This window comes from Cervus canadensis, chromosome 8 (assembly GCF_019320065.1).
Source record: "Cervus canadensis isolate Bull #8, Minnesota chromosome 8, ASM1932006v1, whole genome shotgun sequence".
Classification (NCBI taxonomy): Eukaryota; Metazoa; Chordata; class Mammalia; order Artiodactyla; family Cervidae; genus Cervus; species Cervus canadensis.
This window is the reverse complement of record NC_057393.1, coordinates 51,456,454-51,466,889: the sequence shown is the minus strand read 5'-3', so window position 1 is coordinate 51,466,889 and position 10,436 is coordinate 51,456,454. Positions and strand designations below refer to the sequence as shown.

Here is a 10,436-nt window from a genome sequence, read left to right as displayed (position 1 = left end):
CAATTGACTTCTCAGAAACTATGGAGAAAGGAAGAGAGATTGCAATAACATCTTTAAAGGGTTACCCAAAAAGGTTAACCTGGTAATCAACGTCCAGCATAAATATTCTTATGGAATGAAGCTGATGTGGAGACATCTTCAGTTTAAAGAAAATTTACTGCCAGGAGATATATACTGTAAGATATGTTAGAGAATTTCTTCAAATTGAAGGAAAAGAATACTTAATAGAAATCTGGATTCTGAGAAAGGAACAAAATGCACTGGGAATGGTAAATATTTGAATAAATGCAAAACAAAATTATTTTTTATTTCTTAATTTTCATATAGTTGATATAATTAAAACAAAAATTGTAATATTGTCTTATGGACATTATCACATATGTATAGGTGAAATACATAAAGCAACTATATGTATACAGCTGAAATATTTTAATATTTTATGTAAAATAAATCAATATTAACTGTAAATGCATTGTAGAAAAATTGAGGATGCATATTTTAATCCCTGCAACAACTACAAAAATATAATGCAAAGGACAACAAAAGAGCCATTGGGAAGATTAAAATTGAATATCAGTATATATTCAAATAATTAAAAAATTAAAGAACAGTAGAAAGAGAAAATAAAATTACAGGAGAAAATAAGAAATAAAATGATAAATTACTCAACTAAATCATTGATTTTTTTAGAAATTAATGGAGTAAACCACATGAGTGTCCCCAATGAGAGTTTCAAAACATATGATGCAAAACTGACAAAATTAACTTAAAAATTAGACCACCCCACAGTATTATGTATCTTTTAACATCATGCCAACAATTCATAAACTGAGACATGAAAACTGGAGCAAAAAATAAAAAATGACGACCAGATCAACACTACCAAATTCATTGATACAGTTAATATTTATAAAACACTACATCCAACTGCATCTGAAAATACATTCAAGGCACATGATTATTTTACCATGATAAACTATATGTTGATATATAAAACAAGTAAAAATATATTTTAGAAAGCATATTCTCTGAATATAGTAGAATTAAGTTGGAAAAACCAATTAGAAAATCAAAAGCTTCAAATAAGCAGATATTAAACAACATTCTTCTGAATGACCCACAAGCTAAAACAGAAATAGTGAAAGTAATTAAAAGTGTATTAAAGTGAACAATAATGAAATATACACCATATCCAAATTTCTGGAGTACTGCTATAGCTGTACATATAGGGAAAGTTTTATTTTGAAATGTGTATATTACAAAAATGTAAATTTAATGATATAAGGTGCTACTTTAAGAAATTAGAATAAAAGTAAAACATTAAATAAAACATAAGTATAAATAAATTATCCAAATTTATCTAACTACATGATTAAAGTTAGTGAATTTTACTTAAATACATAAATTGCATTTCAATAAAGCTGGAGGAGAAAAAACCAAAAATACTACATGCTGTAGAAAAATGAATGTATGAAAAAGAAAATATACCCACAGAAATAGCTGCAATTTCATTAGACATAAATGCAATATTTTAGTATTTCACTTTATGCTTGTTAGGACTTTCAATGCTTGTATATATTAAGATAAACAGTAATATGTATTTCTCTGTATAAATATGTGATATATATTATGCAATATTTGAAAGACATTTAACAACAATGAACACAGTGGGAAAAAGTCTAAAATTATAAAAATAAGGTAATTTTCCTAGATTTATTATAGTTATCTGACAAATCAGTTGAAATTAATAACTCAAAGATATAGAATAAATGACATATGCTTCTTTTCTTTGCCAACCCTAGAAAACTAGAAAAAGTATTGCTTGTAATATGGTCTTCACTATCCAATGAGTCTTTACTTGCTCAGCTTCATGACCACTTGAAAAAACAGATCATGCTTCTTTCTTCAGCATTTATTAACAAAAAATTTAAACTTTTTATATACTTAGTGTATTGTGTCTCTAGAATTACAAATTCTAAAGAAAGGTTTTTCGAAGCAGAAGTAACAGTGCAGAGCAACATAATGAACACTGTCATTCAAAAGAAATTTGAGAAATAGTTTTCTGAAACTTCAAATTGAATGACCTGAGTTAACTTTGTTTTCATATTGGTAAATTTATCATCTGTTGGCAGACTTTTTAGAATCTTTTTTTAAGTACCCATCAAATAGTATGGTTTACCTATGAATATAAAAAATAAGCCACTACACTTAATATATTTCCAACTACAATAATAATTTAAGCAAAATTGCTGCATGAAAAGTATCCAAATAATAAACTGAGTCTAAAAGATGGCATGCTAATGTTACTGAGGGCTTCCCTCATAGCTCAGTTGGTAAAGAATCTGCCTGCAATGCAGGAGACCTAGGTTTGATCCCTGGGTTGGGAAGATCCCCTGGAGAAGGGAAAGGCTTCCCACTCTTGTATTCTGGCCTGGAGAATTCCACAGACTGTATAGTCCTTGGGGTCACAGAGTCGGGCTCGACTGAGCAAATGTTACTGAAGTGTGAATAAGCTTTATTAAGTGTTGGAATGCATATTTTACTTGACAAGAAGGTGTCAGCAGTACTGAACATTTAAAGGGCACTTTAAAACTTTCGTTTGTCATACATTGACATGAATCAGCCATGGATTTACATGTATTCCCCATTGTAAAGTAATTAGCCTCCAACTAATAAAAAAAATAAATGGGGAAAAAAAACTTTTGTTTGTTTTTTTCTAAGTACTGTTGTGGTATTTCAGGTAAAGTCTACTGGAAACCAAAATATACTTTTTTCCACTGCCAGAATTGTCCATATCAATAATTCTGCTTAATCCTCTAAGAGAAAGCATTGTCTGAGATGGCTATTGGTTGGCTCTCTGCCAAGTGGCCATGTCCACACAAAGCAATAAACTGCAAAATATCTGACTGTTCATTCACCAGTCAAAAATTTTCCTGACAGATAGCACCCAAATAGTATTGGAGGCCAAACAAGAATAGACATGGCTTTAATAAGCAGAGGGAGAATGCCATGATTCACATCGAAGGTCTTTCCGTAGTTTGCTTCTTCCATTAGCAAGGTACAGGGCTTGGTGCTACTCCTCTGGAATACCAAATGCACGAGAATGGGGAGCCTGCTGTGATTCTCATCCATGAAACTTAGATGAAAGCTGAACTCAGTTGTCTGGATAAACTTACACAAGATGCCCAGCTGCAAAGCAGCCTAACTGGTAGAGGTCAAATGATAGGCACCTGCAAACATTCTTCCAAAGAAAGAAAAATCCCATACAATGCTGATCATTCAAGGAGAAATAACCTCTATGTAAAAGTCTTGTTTGAAAAGCACCTTTCCTAAATCTAAAGGTCTTCCCATAGAAAAAGCAAAAGCTTGACAAAAACAGTATGTTACAATCTGATCCTTGACACTTCATCTAAAATTTGATGTCTGGTTAACGGAGTGGTTCAGGAATTTTAGTTTTTAGTTCTTTTGAGACAGAGCTTCCCACTGGATTGAGATTCTTTGTTGCTGTAGCTTTATACTCATCCCACCCTGTATGGAAATGTTTGTGGGCTACATAAGTGGTTGAAATAAGGAGTCATCATATTAATGGGTTGGAAAAAATAACTTGTGGTGAGCTTAAAATCCTTGACCTATAACTTGGTAGCCTTCTATGAGATTCAAGTTTTTCCTTCTTCAGTAGTAAATCTATGATATTAATCTTGGAGGATGTTGGAGAAATTAAATAAGAGACTTAGTGTAACATCTTTCTCAAACAAAAGACCTTCATTGTTGGGCCAGTTTCCTTCCCCCTTTACTCTTCTCAAAACAGATTCTCCCCAGAGTCAAGTTGAAATTCTTCTTTCTTGGTTTTATTATTTAGCCCCATTTTATCCTTTTATCTCATCCACTTGATTTATATAAACTGTTATATTCATTGTTTTTATATTCATTTTCTAATCCTATTTTAATCCTCCATTCCTACACACACACACACACACACACACACACACACACAAATAATACCCCCCCACCCCCAAACAGACACACAGCAGTACATACCAACACATAAACTTGGCTAGGATACCTGATTTACAACAGAAGTTCATCTTTCTGATCTCCTAGGTTGAAGCCTTTCTTAATCAAAAGATTTCACATGAAGAGTCCAGCTTTGATTAGTTCCCATAGTACATGGCTTGTAATCAACTTACATTATAACCAGTTGCAACAGACTCTATTATTTTTTACATATCTTCTATTTTATTTCCTGTATTATAACAACACTTCTCCCACCTTATAAACTCAGGGTGGTTTTACTAACGAATTTTTTAAACATATAATCCACTTCTTGGCAGAGGTTTTAATGCTTATACCATGCAGTTTTTCCATCTTCTTTATGATTAAAAATGGCTTAGAAAATGACTGCTCTGTTAGCCCAGGGCTCCAAAAGAGGGCAATGATGATAACACAGATCAGAGGCTCAACCAACTATCAATGAAATATGTCACAAACAGGAAATAAGTATTTCTAGGCCGCCAATGAAATTTGGGATATTCTTTATTACTATAGCTTAATCTACCGTCTCAGGAGCGGTATACTATTCTAACCTGAACTAGATTGTTTAAGTATTTAGATTTCAGCCTTGTTTTCTGTTCTGTAATATAATTTCTATAAGCCTTTCTAATATGATAATAATTTCATTTGACTGGATCAGTTTTATAATTTCAGTTCCATACTAAGAAACTGTAGGTATGTCCTTGATTATAATTTCTTGGATTACTATACTGATTTTTGCCATGGGTTTTCCATCAGTATAATCCTCCCATCTGTTGCAAAACCACTTATTCATCCTGGGTATCTTAATAATGATTGCTTTCATAATCTGTGATCTGATAATACTACCCCTCCTTGTGCAAAAGACTTGATATCCTTAGCCTTAGTGTCTTTTTTCAACAGTATCATTTGGATGGAGTTCCCCTACTGTCTATTCAGCCTCTATTGCCAAGCAAGATTTTGTTTCTATGTCACTCCCAGTCTATAATGAGTAATTTTGACTAAACCACACTTTGATCAATAATGAAATATCCACTCTGTGAGTTACTGACTTTGCGACATTATCATTTTGAACTTTAATTCTGATTATCTTGTGATTTTTGTGAGCATTTAATAAGACATGTTGCCATAGATATTTTGACTAATTGTGTGTGCCAAGTTCATCTATCTCAGGGGGGCTGGTAAAATGATTTGAAAAAGTAAATGTAAATTTTTTACCACTTCTGTATGTGTGCACATGCACATATCCATTTGTTGCTTAGAGCTAAGTGAATTGCCTTCTAAATGTATACTTTTCCTTGATCTTGTGGTTGATAAGAAATGAATGATTATATTTTGGAGGGAAAGAATACTGCTTCCTGAGTAATTTTCAGAATTTTATAATCCACTCAAAGAATAAAATGTCTGTAGAGTGTCCAAATGCCATTATTTTCCAGTAATCTGCAGTAAAGCCCTCTCTTCTGACACTCAGAATTTTTTTTAAATACTTGGAAACCATATTAATAATCCAATACAGTAATTATCTACTCACCACCAACTAAACTGCACCCAAAGTCATTGGCCTTATGGCATTGAGGCAGGTCTCTAGAAAGTCTGTGTCAATGTTTAGTGGATTCCTGACATTTTGGCTGTGTCCACGCCTCTTAGCCCAATTCTGCCTACTCTAACACTTAATAACTATTATGGACTGAATGTTTGTGTCTCCCCAAAACTTTCATGTTGAAGCATAACTCCCAATGCAATAATATTTGGCAATAGGTCCTTCAGGAATTGAGTAGCTCATGCAGGCTCCACCCTTATAATGGGAAAGTGCCCTTTAAGAGAGACCCCAGAGAGATTTCCTGTTCCTTCCTCCACGTAAGGATACAGACAGAAGATGGCTATCTAAGAACCATGTGGTGAGACCTCACCAGACCCTGAATCTGCCATGCCTTGATCCTGGACTTTTCAGCTTCCAGACCTATTGGAAATACATCTCACCCAGTTTGTGGTAGTTTTGTAATACTAGCCTGAACAAAGACAATGCCCAATCATTGGTTTGTGCTTGGACTCTAGTTCAATCCTCTTATCAATAAAATTACCAACCCTCAGATCCCTTCCAGAGAGGAACAAGCTTTCCAAACTCATGTTCACCCACACCAACCATAAGGGCAATTCCTCAAGGTTGAACACGCCAATCATAGCAGTCACGCTGCCATCTGGCTTGTTACTTCCGGTAGGAAACAGGGAAAATGCTTTAGTGAGTAGATGAACCTGAAGTCCAGGAAAATGTCAAGCAGTTTCCTTCATAAAAAAGTCACATAACTCTGAGGCCCAGAGATCAACAAGGTGTACATTATCATACAGAAAGTAACTAGGAGAAAACTGATTGAGTCATAAGGCCTTAAGTACTTGTAAAGAAATTGTGTTTGTTTTTATACATAGGAAAGAATAAAGCAAATGAATAGATGCTTGTAGCTTTCTATATCAAGCAATAAACTAACTGAAGAAGATTAAGAGAGAGAGAAAGGTAACAGATTTCAGGATATAAATAATGACACATAATTTTTAGGGTGAACATTGATAAATGTTGAGGATTATTAAGGAGACTAATAATCTCCCTATTAGTAATGGAGAATGGTAGCCTGGTTGGAACAGAATAAGCATTCTAGATCCCAAGCCACAATTTCCATTTTCATTCCTCATCCACTGCAATGCCAGGATCACTATTTCTTAATAAATTTCACCATTGCAGAAGTGTTATTGTGGGATGATGACTGACAGAAAGGTGTCAAGAGAAGCAGAGAATATGGAGTTTGATGGCAGACACTTTGATTTTATACATGCAGCATGCTTCCCATTTCTCTCCCAAATTACCATAGTGACTTATTCATTGTACCTCATAGAAGCACCTTTAAGAAATGAAGGTTTGACTAAGCCTGAGAAACACCCTGTGTGTTATCCTCTTGAAGATGTCAGACTGTCCTAAAACTTAATTGTTACTGGAGACTCTGGCAACGAGCCCAGCCTATTTCTAAGGGTTTTATTTTGAAGCCTGGTGACTGAGGGGTCATTTTGAGCATGCCTAGGCTTGGCTATTAGACAATATCTAGGCTCCAGCTGTCCCCAAAAGTGCATTCAATCAGTCCATTCCCTTGGTCTTCTTCAGTACGAAAGGTAATGATACTGAGATTGGTCTAGAGACAATGAGCTAACATTTATTTCCTTATATTTTTGTTCTAGAAAAATGCCATCTTGATTTAATGTTATTTATAATTCCAAAATGAGTTAAATGTCATGAGTGAAAAAAAGATGATTTTAGAATAAAACTTATGTCAGTGGACACAAGCAGGCCATGTCTAAAGTTGGGACAACCTTTCAAAAAATGCAAGCGATATAGTTTAGAAATCTCCTTCCTTGAGTGAGCGTGTATGTGTGTGCGTATGTGCGTGAGTATGTATGAGAAAGAATGAGAAAGAGAAAAGACTCACCCAAGGTTTACAGAACTTCTATACTCATGTAAGTATCCATACTTTCAATTATTTCCCATGTGGAGAGCATAGACTGTTTGTTAGGCCAGAAAAGGTTTATTCCAATGTGTTCCTATATTTCCCAAGCAACCCCCTACCCAACCCCCTATATGTATACTTGTGTGGGCCTCAGAGAGGTACTATATATTTCCAGAGTAAGTCAGATCACTGAAGCAGAAAACTCAGTAATAAAATTAATTTTTTTTGCATTGCTACTGGGGTATTAAAACTTAAAAGCACAAGGAATTTAAAAGGTGAATAAGTTATTTCTTGTTTCATCTCCCACTTGTAAAAAGCATAGAAGTTGTTACTCCTATCCTTGCAACAAGAAATAGCAAGACAAAGTGAAAATCAATTAAAAAATAAATAAAACCTGTCAGAGAAAAGAGAAAATTCAATTATTATTTAAAAACTGTTAGAGAAAAGACATCATAGGACAAACCATTACCCCAAAATATAAAGAGTCAAGTACATTCAGAAAGTTACAGCACCCAAGATTCCCCCACCTGAGGCCATAAGCAAATAGGACCAACTGTTATTGGTACTTTTGATAAATGGTAGAGGCTGAGTGAGGACTAGCATAAGAGTAAGAAGATGCTGGGCACCACTGTCACAGAAGGATTCTCAGACTTTCAGGTGTTTACTTCAGAATTCTCACTAGGTTCTCACAGGTAGGATCTAAGAAAACTTCCCATGTGATCCTGAAATGGGATGAGAAGGATAGCCATTGTAAATTCCCACTCAGACCATCCTTTCTATCAAAGGCTTAGTCTCCAGAGGGGTGCTAGAGGGAACTTTAATTAATTTGAACCAGAGAGCAACTCTGAAATCCTTTTCTTTTTTTTTTTCCAGGAGGAAGGAAAATTTGTTTCACTTCAGATACCTCCACCTTTTCTGACTCACTTCAGGAAAAATAATTAAATAAAAGTCATAGTCAACAGAAAACAGGATTCAAAAAAGTAGACTGAGAATGTTGTATCTAGAGAAAGGGGACAGGGAAGAAAAGGAGTTGCCAAAGTGTCCTTTTAGAGGTGAATGGATAATCAAAGTGTAATACATCCATCCATACTGTGAAAACTATTCAGTGATAAAAAAGAAGCTATCAAGTTACTCAAAGACATAGATGACTCTTAAATACATATAGATAAGCATAAGAAGCAAGAATTAGAAGACTGTATACCCTATGATTCCATAATGTGACATTTTGGGGAAGGTAAAACTAGAGATATAAAACAGATCAGTGATTGCCCCAAGTTTAGGGAGTGGGGAGGGTAGAATAGGTAAAAACAAGGAACTTTTTTTTTTTCTCTTTTTTATTTTTTTAAGTATTCCCCATCCCGATCCCCCCTCCCACCTCCCTCTCCACCCCATTCCTCTGGGTCTTCCCAGTGCACCAGGCCCGAAAGGAACTTTTTAGAAGCAGAAACTAACCATGAAACTAGACATGCAACTCTTCTCTATGGTATTGCAGTGGTGAATACATGACACAATCTGTTTTTCAAAATTCATAGATCTTTACAGCATAAAAAGTGAGATCTAATGCATGTAAAAAAAACAAGGCAAAACAGAATTTAACACAAAAACTGTCACAAGAGACAAGAGACATTATATAATTCCATAAGAGTAAATTTACTGGGAAAGTATGTCTATGAGATGCATGTGTGTGTGTGTGTGTGTGTGTATATACATATATATATATATATATATATATATATGTATACATATATGTATATGTATACATATATGTATATAAATTATCAGAGAACTCAAATATATAAAGCAAACCTTAAAAATAACTAAAGTGAGAAGTAGCAAAACAATAATAGTGGGGAACTCCAGTGCCTCACTTTCAGTTATGGGTAGTACAACCATATTGAAGATCAGTAAGCAAATACAACACTTGAAAAACACTATAGACCAGTATGAACTAACAGACATATAAAGAACACTTCATCCAACAAGAGCAGAGCTCACATTCTTCTCCACTGAACATGGAATAGCCTCTAAGACAGACCACATGTTGGGCCACAAAATAAGTCTTTACAAACTTCAGAAGACTGAAATCAAGCAAATTATCTTTTCTAACTACAATGTAATAAAACTAGAAATTAACAGCTGAAGGAAAACCAACAAATGCACGGTAATTAAATAATTCATTCTTAAATAATGAATGAGCCATAGAAGGACTTACAAGCGAATTTACAAAATTATCTCAAGATAAATGAAAACAAAAACACATTAAAAAAAAAACTTTGGGGATACAGCAAAAGCAGTACAAAGAATCTATAGTAGAAAATGCTTACATTAAAAAAAAAAAAAAGAAAACAGTGCTTGCTTCAGCAGCACATATACCAAATTGGAATGATACAGAGATTAGCATGGCCCCGGCGTAAGGATGACATGCAAATTACTGAAGCATTCCATATTTTTTAAGAAAAAAAGAAGCAATTATTCATATAAATGTGGGAGGAGAACTCCTCCTAACCAATCATCTAAATGAAATCATATCTTCTAGCCAAGAGAAGAGATGGTGTTAAGTGGAAAATACAAATCTGGGGAAAAAATTGTTCATCTGGCCAATGAGAGATTTGCTGTTCCAGAAATATTCTTTAATAATTTAATTCTTTAATTCTTCTGATATAGGCATTCATGAAATGGGCATTCCAGAAGCTATTGTCTATTCAATTCAGAATTTACCTGAAGAAATGCAGCCACATTTTTTTAAGAACATCATTTTGACAGGAGGAAATTCCCTTTTCCCAGGATTTAGGGATCGAGTTTACTCAGAAGTTCGATGTCTCACTCCAATAGATTATGATGTTTCTGTTGTGCTGCCTGAAAACCTATTACTTATGCCTGGGAAGGTGGAAAATTGATATCAGAGAATGACAATTTTGA

The 10,436-nt window shown here is 34.3% G+C and overlaps 1 non-coding gene across 1 annotated transcript; it reads left to right on the top strand.

Moving 5' to 3' along the window:
• The first annotated feature begins 9,865 nt into the window (after positions 1–9,865).
• LOC122446883 lies at positions 9,866–9,968 on the top strand. Its single transcript, XR_006271042.1, has one exon. It is a non-coding gene; the product is annotated as a U6 spliceosomal RNA (small nuclear RNA).
• Positions 9,969–10,436: the final 468 nt, after the last annotated feature.